Here is a 14,623-nt window from a genome sequence, read left to right as displayed (position 1 = left end):
TCCACTTCACTAACACCTTCCACCCCAACCTTAAGTTTACCTGGACCATCTCTAACACCTCTCTCCCCTTCCTGGACCTCTCTGTCTCCATATCGGGCAACCACCTAGAAACCGATATTCATTTCAAGCCCACCGACTCCCACAGCTACCTAGAATACTCCTCCTCCCACCCACCTTCCTGCAAAAATGCTATCCCCTATTCCCAATTCCTTCGCCTCCGCCGCATCTGCTCCCAGGATGAGGCATTCCACTCCCGTACATCTCAGTTGTCCTCGTTTTTCAAGGACCGTAACTTCCCCTCCTCGGTGGTCGAGAACGCCCTCAACCGTGTCTCCCACATCTCCCGCACCTCATCCCTCACACCCCGTCCACGCAATAAAAACCAAAAAAGAATCCCCCTCGTCCTCACGTACCACCCCACCAACCTCCGGATCCAACGCATCATCCTCCGACACTTCCGCCATCTGCAATCCGACCCCACCACCAAAGACATCTTTCCCTCCCCACCCTTATCTGCTTTCCGGAGGGACAACTCTCTCCGTGACTCCCTTGTCCGCTCCACACTCCCCTCCAGCTCCACCACACCCGGCACTTTTCCCTGCAACCGCAGGAAGTGCTACACCTGCCCCCATACCTCCTCCCTCACCCCCATCCCAGGCCCCAAGAAGACTTTCCACATCAAGCAGATGTTCACCTGCACATCTGCCAATGTGGTATACTGCATCCGCTGTACCCGGTGTGGCTTCCTCTACATCGGGGAAACCAAGCGGAGACTCGGGGACCGCTTTGCAGAACACCTACGCTCGGTTCGCAACAAACAACTGCACCTCCCAGTCGCGAACCATTTCAACTCCCCCTCCCATTCCTCAGACGACATGTCCATCCTGGGCCTCCTGCAGTGCCACAACGATGCCACCCGAAGGTTGCAGGAACAGCAACTCATATTCCGCTTGGGAACCCTGCAGCCCAATGGTATCAATGTGGATTTCACAAGTTTCAAAATCTCCCCTCCCCCCACCGCATCCCAAAACCAGTCCAACTCGTCCCTGCCTCCCTAACCTGTTCTTCCTCCCACCTATCCCCTCCTCCCACCTCAAGCCGCACCTCCATCTCCTACCGACCAACCTCATCCCGCCCCCTTGACCTGTCCGTCCTCCCTGGACTGACCTATCCCCTTCCTAACTCCCTACCTACACTCACCTTTACTGGCTCCATCCCCGCCTCTTCGACCTGTTTGTTTCCTCTCCACCTATCCTCTCCTCTATCCATCTTCTATCCGCCTCCCCCTCTCTCCCTATTTATTTCAGAACCCCCTTCCCCTCCCCCTTTTCTGAAGAAGGGTCTAGGCCTGAAACATCAGCCTTCCTGCTCCTCTGATGCTGCTTGGCCTGCTGTGTTCATCCAGCTCTACACCTTGTTATCTCAGATTCTCCAGCATCGGCAGTTCCTACTATCTCAGGGCAGTCACTTCTCCCTGAACCACAGCCACCATTTCTCTCTGCTGCAATATTTACTTTGCAGCTTCTGGCAACAAATGGCCATGAATCGATCAAAGGGGAAAGCGACGGTGAACCAGACAGAACAGTCAGTGGCTGCATTAAGTAGGGCAGTGTGGATATTACACACGGGGATTAACTCCAGGAAAAGAAACTGCTCATAATAAACATTTGGGATGTGCCTAAGTATCAGGTCCAGGATAATGACCAATAGATCTGCCATTGCCACAGCCACCGTGTAACAAGTGATACATTTAGACAGACCACATTTTCCTAGAAAGAGAATCACAATTGTCACTAGGGTTGACTGTCAGGAAGGAAAAGAAACAATAACATTATACATATACCAGGGGTAAGGTTTCCTTAATACTTGCAAATTTCAGTTGTTCTATTGTGTCCAACAAAGTATCAATGGGAAGGTCTATGATTCAATGAAATGCATCAGTCCTTAAATAATGAAATCTGAAAGTGGGGGTTAAGCACAAATGGAAGCTTGATTTGGATATGGGCTTAAGCTGCAGGAAGCAGAGAGAAGTAAAGAACACTGGATTTACATTGGTTTTTCTTCAGCTTACAAGAAAGTGCAGAATTTTGTGTTGGTCCAACTAGGCTTTTGATCTATCATAATGCCACAAACTTTTGCAGACAGTGTGGAAGGCAGTTTAAAAAGTATACAAAAAAGTCTAACTCAAAAATGTGAAAAGATAATCCGAAGGATAGTAGTGGAAGATAGGGCCTCGCTGATGAACTGGTAACAGGTTGTTACCTAATAAATTGATGAATTAAGATAGGACCAACACTACACTAGGACTGAGTATCCGTAAAGGCTAGTGCTGGGAAATGGGTTGAGCATTTCTCTTTGCAGTCTACATTAAGATCTTTCTAATCTGTAACACATATATAGACTTGTTTGTTTTTATGTTTACCTTTTCCACAGTAAACGTGGTTTCTTTTGTTAAAAAAAAAATTGAAGCGTCATGTGAATATGTTTGGTAACTAATCCCCATCTCAACTGCAAAAATAAAAGATGTGTTATATTTAAGAGCAAGATTTAAGGATTTTCTTGTGAATTTTACAGCAACATAGAGTCATACAGCACGGAAACAGACCCTTTGATCCAACATTTGGCCCGTTTCCCTCTAAACCTTTCCCATTCATGTACCTGCCCAAATGTTGTGTTTTTTACATGTTGTAACTGTACCTGCATCCACCAGTTCTTTTGCTGGTTTATTCCACATACGAACCGTCCCCTGTGTGAACCAATTGATCCTCAGGTTCCTTTTAAATTTCTTCCCTCGCACTTTCAAAATATGCCCCCTAGTTTTGACCTTTACTATTTACCTTTTCTATGCCCCAGATGATTTCATAAACCTCTTTCAGGTCACCCCTCAACCTCCTATGCTCCAGTGAAAAAGGTCCCAGCCTACCCAGTCTCTCCTTACAATTCAAACCCTCCATTCCTGGCATCATCCCTGTAAATCTTTTCCGAACCCTGTCCAATTTAATAATATCCTTCCAAAACAGGGCGACAAGGACTGTACACAGTATTCCAAAAGTGGCCTCACCAATGTCCTCAGCATGATGTCCCTATACTCAAAGGTCTGAGTAATGAAGGCAAGTGTGTTAAACACCTTCTTAACCACCCTGTATATATGTGATGCAACTTTCAAAGGACGATATATCTGAACCCCTAGGTCTCTCTCTGTTCAACAATACTATCCAGGGCCCTACTATTTACTGTATAAGTCCAGCCCTTGCTTGTTTTACCAGAATGCTATACCTCACATTTATCCAAATTAAACTCCATCTGTCACTCCTCAGCCCATTGGCCCAACTAATCAAGATCCCTTTTGTAATCTTAGATAAGCTTCATTACTATTGACTATACCACTAATTTTGATGTCATCCCCAAACTTACTAACCATGCCTCCTAAATTCTCAAATCATTAATAAAAATGATGAACAGTACCGACCCTGGTGAAACACTGCTGGTCACAGGCCTCCAGTCTGAAAAATAACCCTCCACCACCCTCTGTCTCCTACAGTCAAGCCAATTTTGTATCCAGTTGGCCAGCTCTCCCTGGATCCCATGTGTTTGAACCTTACTAACCAGTCTCCTGGACCATAACCTGTATGTCTAGTCCCTCCCTTTTGACATGTTTCTCACCTCCCCCTGGGGACCCTGCAAAATTCCCAAAGGTTTTTGTTTTTCACTCTGGGTTCGCACTTGTATTTTGATTTGATTCAATTTGATTTGTTCAGTTTGATTTATTATTGTCACATGCACCTAGTTACAGTGAAAAGTTTTGTTTTGCGTGCTGTACAGGCAGATTATACCACACAAAGCGCAACAGTGTAATAGAACAGAGCGAGGAATACAATGTTATGGCTGCAGAGAAGGCGCACAAACAGCAAGGTCAACATTAAACTAAAAATTTGAGAGGGGCATTCAGAAGTCTTGGAAGCTTTTCTTAAATCTGTTGGTGCGTGTGTTTAAGTTTTTGTATCTTCTGCTTGACAGAAGAGGTTGGAAGAGAGTATGACCCGGTTGGGAGGGGTCTTTGATGATGTTGGCTGCCTTCCAAGAAGTGTAGATGGAGTCAATAGATGCAAGATTGGCTTGGCTATGGACTGGGCTGTGTTCACCACTCTGCATAATTTCTTACTGTCCTGGACAGAGCAGCTGCCATATCAAGCCATAGTGCATCAGACAGAGTGCTTTTGATGGTGCATCATAAAAAATGCTAAGAGTCTTTACAGACATGCTGAATTTCCTTAACGCCCTGAGGAAGAAGAGGCGTTGTTGTGCTTTCTTCGCTGTCGCATCATCATTCTACTGTCACTACAGCACCGTTCTTAATCTGTCTTCGTTCCCTAAAGGCCATTCATTACTGACCCCATCCTACACAGTGTGTATCCCACTGTAACATTCATTTGCTGCTCACCCCCAAAAGCCACCAGTTACTTTAATGTAATTATGCTCCAGTTTGTACAAAGGAATGCTTCAATGGCTGTTAGTCCTCACTCTCAACCAAACCTTTCAATCCTGGTGGTTTAAGGCAGCTGAACAGACTCTAGATACCTTCAGAGGGCAGTTGAGAATCGACGACATTGCTGTGGGTCTGGAAGGAGAGACTTCTTCCCTAATGGGGCTGCAGATTTCGTTTTCCCAACAGAAAATGGCTCTCCGCCCTCTGCACATCATGGGGCCTCCAAGGAAACATCTATGTTGACCTGCACATAATCCCAACTGAGTCCGTGGGATGCGGAGACATCCCCTTCCTCTGAAGGCTCCGACTTCACCCTAAAGCCGTGAAAAGGAGAGTGGGTGAAAGTGGAAAGCGGATGGTGCTGGGAATGTTTCAGTGAGATATAGGTCCGAGTCAGCATGGATTCACTGAAGGGAAATCATGCTTGACAAATCTTCTGGAATTTTTTGAAGATGTGACCAGTAGATTAGACAATGGTGAATCAGGAGATATTGTGAATCTGGACTTTCAAAAGGCCTTTAACAAGGTTTTATACAAGAGATTAGTGAGGAAAATTAAAACTCATGGTATCAGAGGTAATGCATTGACATAGATATAGAATTGGTTGGCAGACAGGAAGCAGAGAGTTGGAATAAAAGGATCCTTTTCAGAGTGGCAGGCTATGATGAGTGGTTCCGTTCTGGGACCTCAGCTATTCAAAATGTACATTAACAATTTGGACAAAGAAATTGAATGCCATATCTCCAAATTTGCAGATGATGCTAAGCTGGGTGGCAGTGTGCGCTGTGAGGAGGATGCAAAGAGATAAAGGGTGACTTGGATAGACTGGCGAAATGGGCAACTACTTGGCACGTGTGAAGTTGTCCACTTCGGTCACAAAAACAGGAAGGCAGATTATTTACTGAATGGTAGCAGTTTAGGAAAAATCCAGGTGCAATGAGACCTGGGTGCCATGGTGCAACAGTTGCTGAAGGTTGGCATTCAGGTGCAGAGGCTGTGAGGAAAGCTAATGACACGGTCTCCTTCATAGCAAGAGGGTTTGAGTATTGGAGTAAGGATGTCTTGCTGCAGTTATACAGGGCCTTGGTGAGGCCACACTTTGAGTATTGTGTGCAGTTTTGGTCTCCTAGTCTGAGGAAGGACATTCTTGCTTTTGAGGCAGTCCAGCGAAAGTTCACCAAACTGATTCCCAGGATGGCAGGACTGACATATGAGGAAAGACTGGATGAACTGGGAATTTAGAAGAATGAGGGGGGATCTCATAGAAGCATGTAAAATCCTGATGGGGCTAGATAGGTGAGATGGGGGAAGAATGTTACCAATGTTGGGGATGTCCAGAACAAGGGGTCAAAGTCTCAGAATAAGGGGTAAGCCATTCAGGACTGAGATGAAGAAGAATTTCTTCACTCAGAAAGTTGTGAACCTCTGGAACTCTGTCCCACAGGAAACTGTTGGGGCCAGTCCATTAGATATATTCAAGAGGGAGCAGGACATGGCCCTTGGGATTAAAGGGATCAAGAGTCAATGGTAACCCTCAGGATGTTGAGAGTGGGGGGATTCAGTGGTGGTAACACCATTGAATGTCGAGGGACAGTGGTTAGTTTAGGTGAGGTTGCCAGTGAGATTCAAACCGACGATGAAGAGGGTGGGGGGGGGGGTTTCTGAGGGGAGGGGAGGGGGAGTCTCCCGAGTTACTGAAAGTGGGCGAGCACAGACATACAGTGATCAACTGCTGGAAATGTCCACCCAACACATCAGGCACTCATTGGTTGACGTGCAGTGCTGACTGAGAACAGTGTTTCCACCATTAATCACTTCTGAGCTTTGACGAACCTCACATCAGTTGCTCAACCGAGACCAGAAATCCTGCGAGGGGGAGACGTGGAGGGAAACAAACTCAATTTCTGGAACAGTTTGCAGGAATACGAGAAATGGCTGGTGCCTTGAGATGACGGAATGTGGTCCTCGTGATGACAGATGCTGAAGAACCACTGAGAGTTAGCCCTTTAAGTGTACACCGTGCCCACTGATCCACACCAATCCTAACCTGCATGCACCCCACTGTAACAATCATCTGCTACTCTTCAGGCACTTCATGGAGAGTAGTGATGGCAAACTATGCGGGAACGATGAAAATAGGGCCATTCGGCCCTTCACGCCTGCCTGGTCATTCGACTAATCGTCCCTTTTCCCCTCCCTCCACACCTTTTAACCCAACAAACTATATCTATTGCCTTCTCGAGATCACTCGATGTTTTGGCCTCAAACAATCCCCACGACAGAGACTGACACCACTCTCTCAGTCTCCAATGACCTACTCTTTTCCTTAGTCTGTAAATGGTTTGGACTTGAAACGTTAACTCTGTTTCTTTCCCTGCTGAGATGATGCCAGAAGCTGCTGTGTTTCTACACAAACCTCTGCTTGAATGGGAATATTCAACCCTGAGGTGCTGCCAGGCAGAGCTGGATTTGGGGAGGTTGACATAGGCAAGTGGGCACAGAGAGGGAGGGTACACACAGCAGCTTGTTGTGTGAGGCGTGATTGGTGAAGGTTTGTAACTTGGAGGATGGTCACTCCAGGGAAACATCTGGAACCATCGCTCCTGCATTTACCGAGAGATGGTTTACGCAGGATTGGAGACAGTTCATAAAGACAACTGCAGATGGCTAGGAGGTGCCAGTCTGAGATCTGTCTGGAGCCACAAAGATTGCAATGGTACTGAGACATTGTAGACTTCAGAGCTTTAATAACTGTTCATGGATTGAATAAATCATAGAGTCACAGAGGTACACAGAACGGAAACAGACCCTTCAGTCCAATTCATCCATGTCGACCAGGTATCCTAACTGACCTACTCCCATTTGCCAGCATTTGGCCCATGTCCACCTAAACCCATCCAGGTGCCTTTTAAATGTTGTAACTGTACCAGCCTCCAACACTTCCTCTGGCAGTTCCATACACGCACCACCCTGTGTGTGAAAAAGTTGCCCCTTGGGTCGCTTTTAAACTAATCCCCCTCTCACCTTAAACCTATTCCCTCTACTTTTAGACTTCCCCACCCTGGGGAAAAGACCTTGCCCATTCATCCTATCCATGCCCCTAACGATTTTATAAACCTCTATAAGTTCACCCCTCAGCCTCCTACACTCCAGAGAAAATAGCCCCAGCCTATTCCGCCTCTCCCTCGAGCTCCAGCCCCCCAACCCTGGTAACATCCTTGTAAAACAATTCTTCACCTTCTCAAGTTTAACAACATCCTTCCTATAGCAGGGAGACCAGAATTGAACACAGTATTCTATAAATGCCCTCATCAATGTCCTGTACAGCTGCAACATGACCCCCAACTCAACGTACTGACCAATAAAGGTAAGTGTACCAAACACTTCCTTCACTATCCTATCTACCTGTGACTCCACTTTCAAGGAGCTATGAACCTGCACTCCAAGGTCTGTTTATTCAGCAACACTCCCCAGGACCTTCCCATTAAGTGTATAAGTCCTGCCCTGATGTGTCTTTCCAAAATGCAGCACCTCCCATTTATCTACATTAAACTCCATCTACCACTCCTCGGCCCATTGGCCCATCTGATCAAGGTCCTGTTGCACTCTGAGGTAACCTTCTTCGCTGTCCACTACCCCTCCAATTTTGGTGTCATCTGCAAACTTACTAACCATACCTCCTATATTCACATGATATTGATGAATCAACAAAATTACACAGAGTTACACACAGAGAGAAGCAACAATAACTCTGTCTGGAATAAATTAATGAAGGCAAGGACAAACTTATATAGGAAGTGACAGCAAATGGCCATGGCTTGTAAAAGAGGAAGATTGAAACTATATGAACAAAACTGCTTAGACACCGTACATAACACTGTGCGGAGCTGGAGAAACACAGCAGGCCAGGTAGCATCAGAGGTGCAGAAAAGTTGGCGTTTCAGGCCGGGATCCTTCTTCAGATCTGACCTGGAATGTCAGTTTTCCTGCTCCTCTGATGCTGCCTGGCCTGCTGTGTTCCTCCAGCTCCACACTGCGTTATCGCTGACTCCAGCAGCGGCTGTTCTTACTATCTCTGAAGGGGCCTGTAACGATTGGAATGAGATCAGCCAGGCATTGGGGCCGTTAACCTAGTCCATTCAGGGAGTCCTGGCTGACAGATACCAACAGGAGCGTTCAGGGTTCTGCTCACCCAGAGCTAGCCCTGAGCTAGCTGGGTCAGCGACATGTCTAAGCACGTGTTAGTGACAGGTCACTTGGTGATGGGATACCAGCCTTAACGGAGTTATTTCAGGGCCCAAAGTAAAGGGAGAGAGAGCCTGACATCTGAAAAAAAGAACCAGTTTAACCACAAAGTGGATAAGATGATGATTGGTGATAAGCCTTACTGGAAATGAGGGCAGGGCGGGTGCTGCTGCAAATGTTGGCCAGAGTTAAAGCAAAGTCACTAACACATTAAACAGATTCATTAGCTAATGGCATAGTTGGACCATGTTGGCCCTGGTGGTGGAATGCATTGTGGAAATACTAACAGCTCCTCCAATAACTATTGAAGAGCCATCAACAGATGGATGATTGACGTATAACAGACCACTGCCTGTATTTTGTGTTGACAAGGGAAAGGAGAGGCCATTGCACTGCGTTTTAAGATTAACAAACCATTCCACAGTAACCATCAGACTAAGGGGAAGCTATGGCCTAGTGATATTATCCCTAGACTGTTAATGCAGGAACTTAGCTCATGTCCCAGGGACCCAGGTTCAAATCCTACCATAGCAGATGGTGTAGTCTGCATTCAATAAATAGCATCTGGAATTAGGCTCTAATGATGACCATGAAACCACTGTTGGGGCAGGGGAAAAAAAAACTTATTGCTTATAAATTTGCAAAGAGGTACTGCATGAAGGTTAAGAAAGGACCAGTGAACCTGCACAGCTAACTAACCAGAAGAAGGGTCTAGGCCCGAAACGTCAGCCTTCCTGCTCCTCTGATGCTGCTTGGTCTGCTGTGTTCATCCAGCTCTACACCTTGTTATCTCAGTGAACTTTCACAGCTGACTACTTCTGCTCTGGACACTAGAGTTCAGTCTAAGAAAAATAAACAAACTGTAAAATTCACAGCTGATGTTGGACAGACCCGTTCACAGCAGGGGAAGAGCTAAATCTCCTTTTTTAAAAAAAGGACTAACTTTGCTTCAGAGATAGTAGGAACTGCAGATGCTGGAGAATCTGAGATAACAAGGTGTAGAGCTGGATGAACACAGCAGGCTTTTCTGAAGAAGGGTCTAGGCCCAAAACGCCAGCCTTCCTGCTCTTCTGATGCTGCTTGGCCTGCTGTGTTCATCCAGCTCTACACCTTGTTATCTCAGACTAACTTTGCTGTTTTCTTTGCATTTGTAAATCTACAATAGTATTGTTTATATGTTTTTATTGAGATCTGTCTCTAGATTAAACTTTTTTAAAATATAAAATCAGTACGAAATTATCATAGAGCAGCGTTTTCAGAGCAGTTTTCTGGGACTGTAGATTGTTAAGGTGCACAGACGGCCTTTAGTACAATGACGTGTTCTTCCTGTCGGATGTGGGAGATTAGGGAGATTTCCATGTTACTAACAATTCATGTCTGCAGGAAGCGTGCTTGGTTGTGAATCCTATCAGATGGGTTGGAGTGGCAGTTAGAGGCAATGCGCAAGTTACAGGAGCCAGGAGGTATGATGGATGGCAATTTCAGGAAGGCAGGAAAACAAAAGGCACATACAGTCGGGTGGATGGGTTATCTCCAGGAAAGGTAGGCAGGTCGCGCAGGAGTCTCCTGTGGTTATCCTCTCCTCAAACAAGTATGCTGTTTTGGAAAATGTAGGGAATGATGGACTCTCAGGCGAATGTAGCACTGACAGCCAGGTTTCTGGTACTGAGACTGGCTCTAATGTAACGAGGAATATGTAAGGTTCCACATGAGCGATTGTGATCGGGGACTCTGTAGTAAGAAGCATAGACAGTCGATGAAACACCAGAATGGTTTGTTGCCTCCCTGGTGCCAGGGTCAAGAATGTCTCAGAGAGGGTGCACAATATTCTCAAAGGGGAAAGGGACCAGAAGGAGATCATTGTACACATTGGAACCAACAACATAGGAAGAGAAAATGATGAGGTTCTGAGGAGACAATATAGGAAATTAGGCAGGAGGTTAAAAAAAGCAGGTCCTCAAGCATAGTAATATCTGGTTTACTCCCAGTGCCAAGTGCTAGTGAGGGTAGGAATAGGACGATAGAGCAGATGAACGTGTGGTGGAGGAGTTGGTGCAGGGGAGAAGGATCATTATAATCTCTTCTGGGGTAGAAGTGACCTGTATAAGAAGGATGGGTTGCACCTGAATTGGAAGGGGACTAATATATTGGCGGGAAGATTTGCTAGAGCTGCTTGGGAGGATTTAAACTAGTAAGGAAGAGGAGGTTGGGACCCAGGGAGATAGTGAGGAAAGATGTGAGGCTGGTGCAATTGGGAAAAGGAGCAAGCCAAACAGTCAGGAGCAAAGTAGAGAATGAGGCAGGACTGATCAATTAAACTGTATTTATTTCAATGCAAGAGGCCTGACAGGTAAGGCAGATGAACTCAGGGCATGGTTGGGAACATGGGATTGGGATATCATAGCTATTACAGAGATGTGGCTCAGGGACAAACAGAACTGACAGCTTAATATTGCAGAAAGGGGGCAGGGGGAGGTGCAAGAGAGGAGGGGGAGTGGAATTTTTGATTAGGGATAACATTTATGGCTGTACTTTGGGAGGATGTTCCAGGGAAGTTATTTGGGTGGAAAAGAAGAAAAGGATGATCACCTTATTGGGATTGTGCTATAGACTGCCCAATAGTCAGCAGTACATTAAGAAACAAACTTGTATGGAGATCTCACTTATCTGTGAGAATAATAGGGTGGTTATTGTGGGGGATTTTAACTTTCCAAACATAGACCAGGACTGCCATTGTGTTAAGGGCTTGGATGCAGAGGAATTTGTTAAGTGTGTACAAAAAAAATTCTGATTCAGTATATGGATGTACCTACTGGAGAAGGAGCAAAATTTGACCTACTCTTGGGAAGTAAGGCAGGGCAGTTGACTGAGGCGTCAGTGCGGGAGCACTTTGGGGCCAGATTGGTGGTATTGGGCAAGAACTTTCAAAAGACACTGGGGGTGGATGTTTGCAGGTAAAGGGACGGCTGGAAAATGGGAAGCCTTCAAAAATGAGATAACAAGAGCCCAGAAACAGTATGTTCCTGTTAGAGTGAAGGGTACAGCTGGTAGGTGAAGGGAATGCTGGATGAGTAGAGAAATTGAGGTTCTGGTCAAGAGAAAGAAGGAAGTATATGTCAGGTACAGACGGCAATGTATCACCAGAAGGGTAAAAGGACATCGGGAGTAAAGTTAACGAGCAAATCAGGAGGGCAAAAAGGGGACATGAGACAGTTTTGGTAAATAGGGTTGAGGAGAATCCAAAGGGATTCTATGATTATATTAAGGACAAAAGGGTAACCAGGGAGAAAATAGGGCCCCTTAAAGATTAGCAAGGCCGTGTGTGCGTGGGACCGCAGGAGATGGGGAAGATACTAAATGAGTATTTTGTATCAGTGTTTACTTAGCGAAGGACATGTAAGCTGGAGAACTTGGGGAAATAAATAGATATTTGAAAAATGTCCCTATTATAGAGATGGTGGTGCTGGACATCTTAAAATGCATAAAGGTGGATAAGTCTCCAGGGGCAACATCAGCAACAAACTTACCACTACAGTGGCAACAAAACTGCCCACACAATAGAGCTGGGGGTGGGGGTAAAGGAACTGGAGGTGCAGATGAGTGATTCCCCCATATCTAGGCTTGAACTAATTGACCAGAAAATGGACTAGTGCTGTTAAAGGACGATAAACCTTCCATATATTGACATATACCATGAGCGAGTACCTGCCATTCTAAACATCTCCGGCATTGGTGTTTGGGTCAGACCTGGGCACTGTAGGACTCCCCGCTAAAACCAGTGGTAACACAGGCAGCTTGGGTTAATGGCGAAGGGTGGAAGGAAACAGGCTGACAGTCACGCAGTCTGGTCAATGGAGTAGTTACTGTTTTCGACACGGGGACCTCAAGAGTCAATTCGATGGGTTTGGCAACGGTAGGCCAAAGGGTTTGGAACTGAAGTTCTCAGTTTCAGCTAATGTGGGAAAGGGGATCAGGATCCACTCAGGCCACTCAGTATGGACCAGGACCTGCCAGAGCATGGTCACAGTCCTACAGAATCATGCCTGAACCATTAACACGTTGAGATTACGGTGCAGGGAGATCTCTCAGATAATGCAATCAAAAACAAGATCTGCAGCACCAATGGACACTCAAACAGCCGAGCCAAAACCTGAGGCCAATTCGTGACAGTGCTTGTGGCACAGTGGTAGTGCTCCACCTCTGAGCTAGGAGGCCTGGATTCAGGTCCTGACCTGCTCCAGATCGGTGTCATAACATCTCTGAACAGACTGAATAGGAAAACCGCCTGGACCACAGAGAATGTGAACGACACCCAAGAATATAATGGGGCTCTTGAGCCACATTGGTAGTGCCCTTACCTCTGAGCCAGGAGGCCTGGGCTCAAGTCCCACCTGCTCCAGAGGCCTGTCACGCTGCTCGGAAAATATCCACCCCACGCAGATAACTAACCCACACCTGTTTAGCCTGAGACAGCACAGGGACCACACAAGCAGACGCTACATTAACTGAATTAAAAACCAAACGAACTATGGATCAATGACAGAAACTGAAATTGCTGGAAAAGCTCAGCAGCATCTGTGGGAAGAAATCAGAGCTAACATTTCGGGTCGAGAGACCCTTCCTCAGAACTGTCCGACGCAAAACGTTAACTCTGATTTCTCTCCAGACCTGCTGAGCTTTTCCATGACTTTGTTACACCAGCTGAACCTTGATCATTCAAAACTGGTGCCTGGCATGTCTGAAGTGATTTGAGGCTCAGGAAACAGAATCGGAGTTAAGTTGGCAAGCACAGAGGCAAGCACTGAAGCTAAGGCTGAAAGAGTTTCAGAGTGTGTTAGAGTTTTGATGAGTAAGTGGAGACACCTTCCCATCAAACAGTGGTACATCATAAGGAGATACTTCGAGTGGTGTACTGCTCACAGTTTTACTGTGATTTGCTTGTGAGAGATGTTCAGCTGTTGCTCTGCTCACTAGTTACTGACCTGCATAAACTGTTTGTGGAACTGCTCACTCTCTTGCCCTTTCGCTGGGCTTTCCGTGACCCGTCGGTGAAGCTATGCCTTTCACTGCTGCCAAATCATTTGTCAGCAGGTGAACCGACTCCTTCGGCAGCTAAGATTTGGAATACCCCAACGACGGCCAGCCCAGACTCCAAAACGGACTTTGGAAGATGAAAATCACAAGCTTTGATTTGCACTGGGGGAGGTGTCAGGGAGATGGTCCAGGAGTCGGCCAGATTTGGTTAGCGACTGGTTGCTGATTGGTTTCTGGGCTGGCGACCTGCTACAGACGCCAAGTCTGACAATAACTACCCCGAGTCTCCTCGGGAGCTGAACGGCCCGTGGGCGGAAGTGACACCAGTAGAAAGCTTCAGACCGCTGGAAGGGCAGATGGTGTGTGTGCATGCATCTCTCTTTCTCTGCAGTAAAAACACCTGAAGAGACTCTGTAGTTGGTGCAAAGTCAGAAAGAGCCTTTGGAGGAAAAGAGACTGAAAGACAGAAGGGGAGGAAAAGGGTTGCCTCAGAATACGAGTGCAATGTGCTATCGAACTGTGCTTCCTGTGACACCAATGTTTTTGTGCGCATCTAAGAGGGGGGTTTAGAAGGAAGTCAGAGCTTTAACGAACAGTTCACTGTTCACAGCTTCTTACCTGTGGTTAGAATCTAATTATTTGGAATAAGTGATCACTGGTGAAGTTCAGAAGGATGGGTGTTTTTTGTTTCGATAGCCCAGGTCTTTCGAACAGGGGCTTTGCGAGTTTTCGTAAAATCTTCCAAGTTTGATGACGACTCTGGGACTTGATTTGCAGCACACAAAACTCCGAGAGGAGCAACATTACATGCCTGAAAGCATTCACAGGTCGCGATACTCCTCCAACACCATCTCCCCG

This window comes from Rhincodon typus, chromosome 48 (genome assembly GCF_021869965.1).
Source record: "Rhincodon typus isolate 14 chromosome 48, sRhiTyp1.1, whole genome shotgun sequence".
Lineage (NCBI taxonomy): Eukaryota > Metazoa > Chordata > Chondrichthyes > Orectolobiformes > Rhincodontidae > Rhincodon > Rhincodon typus.
Note: the sequence above shows the minus strand (reverse complement) of the source record.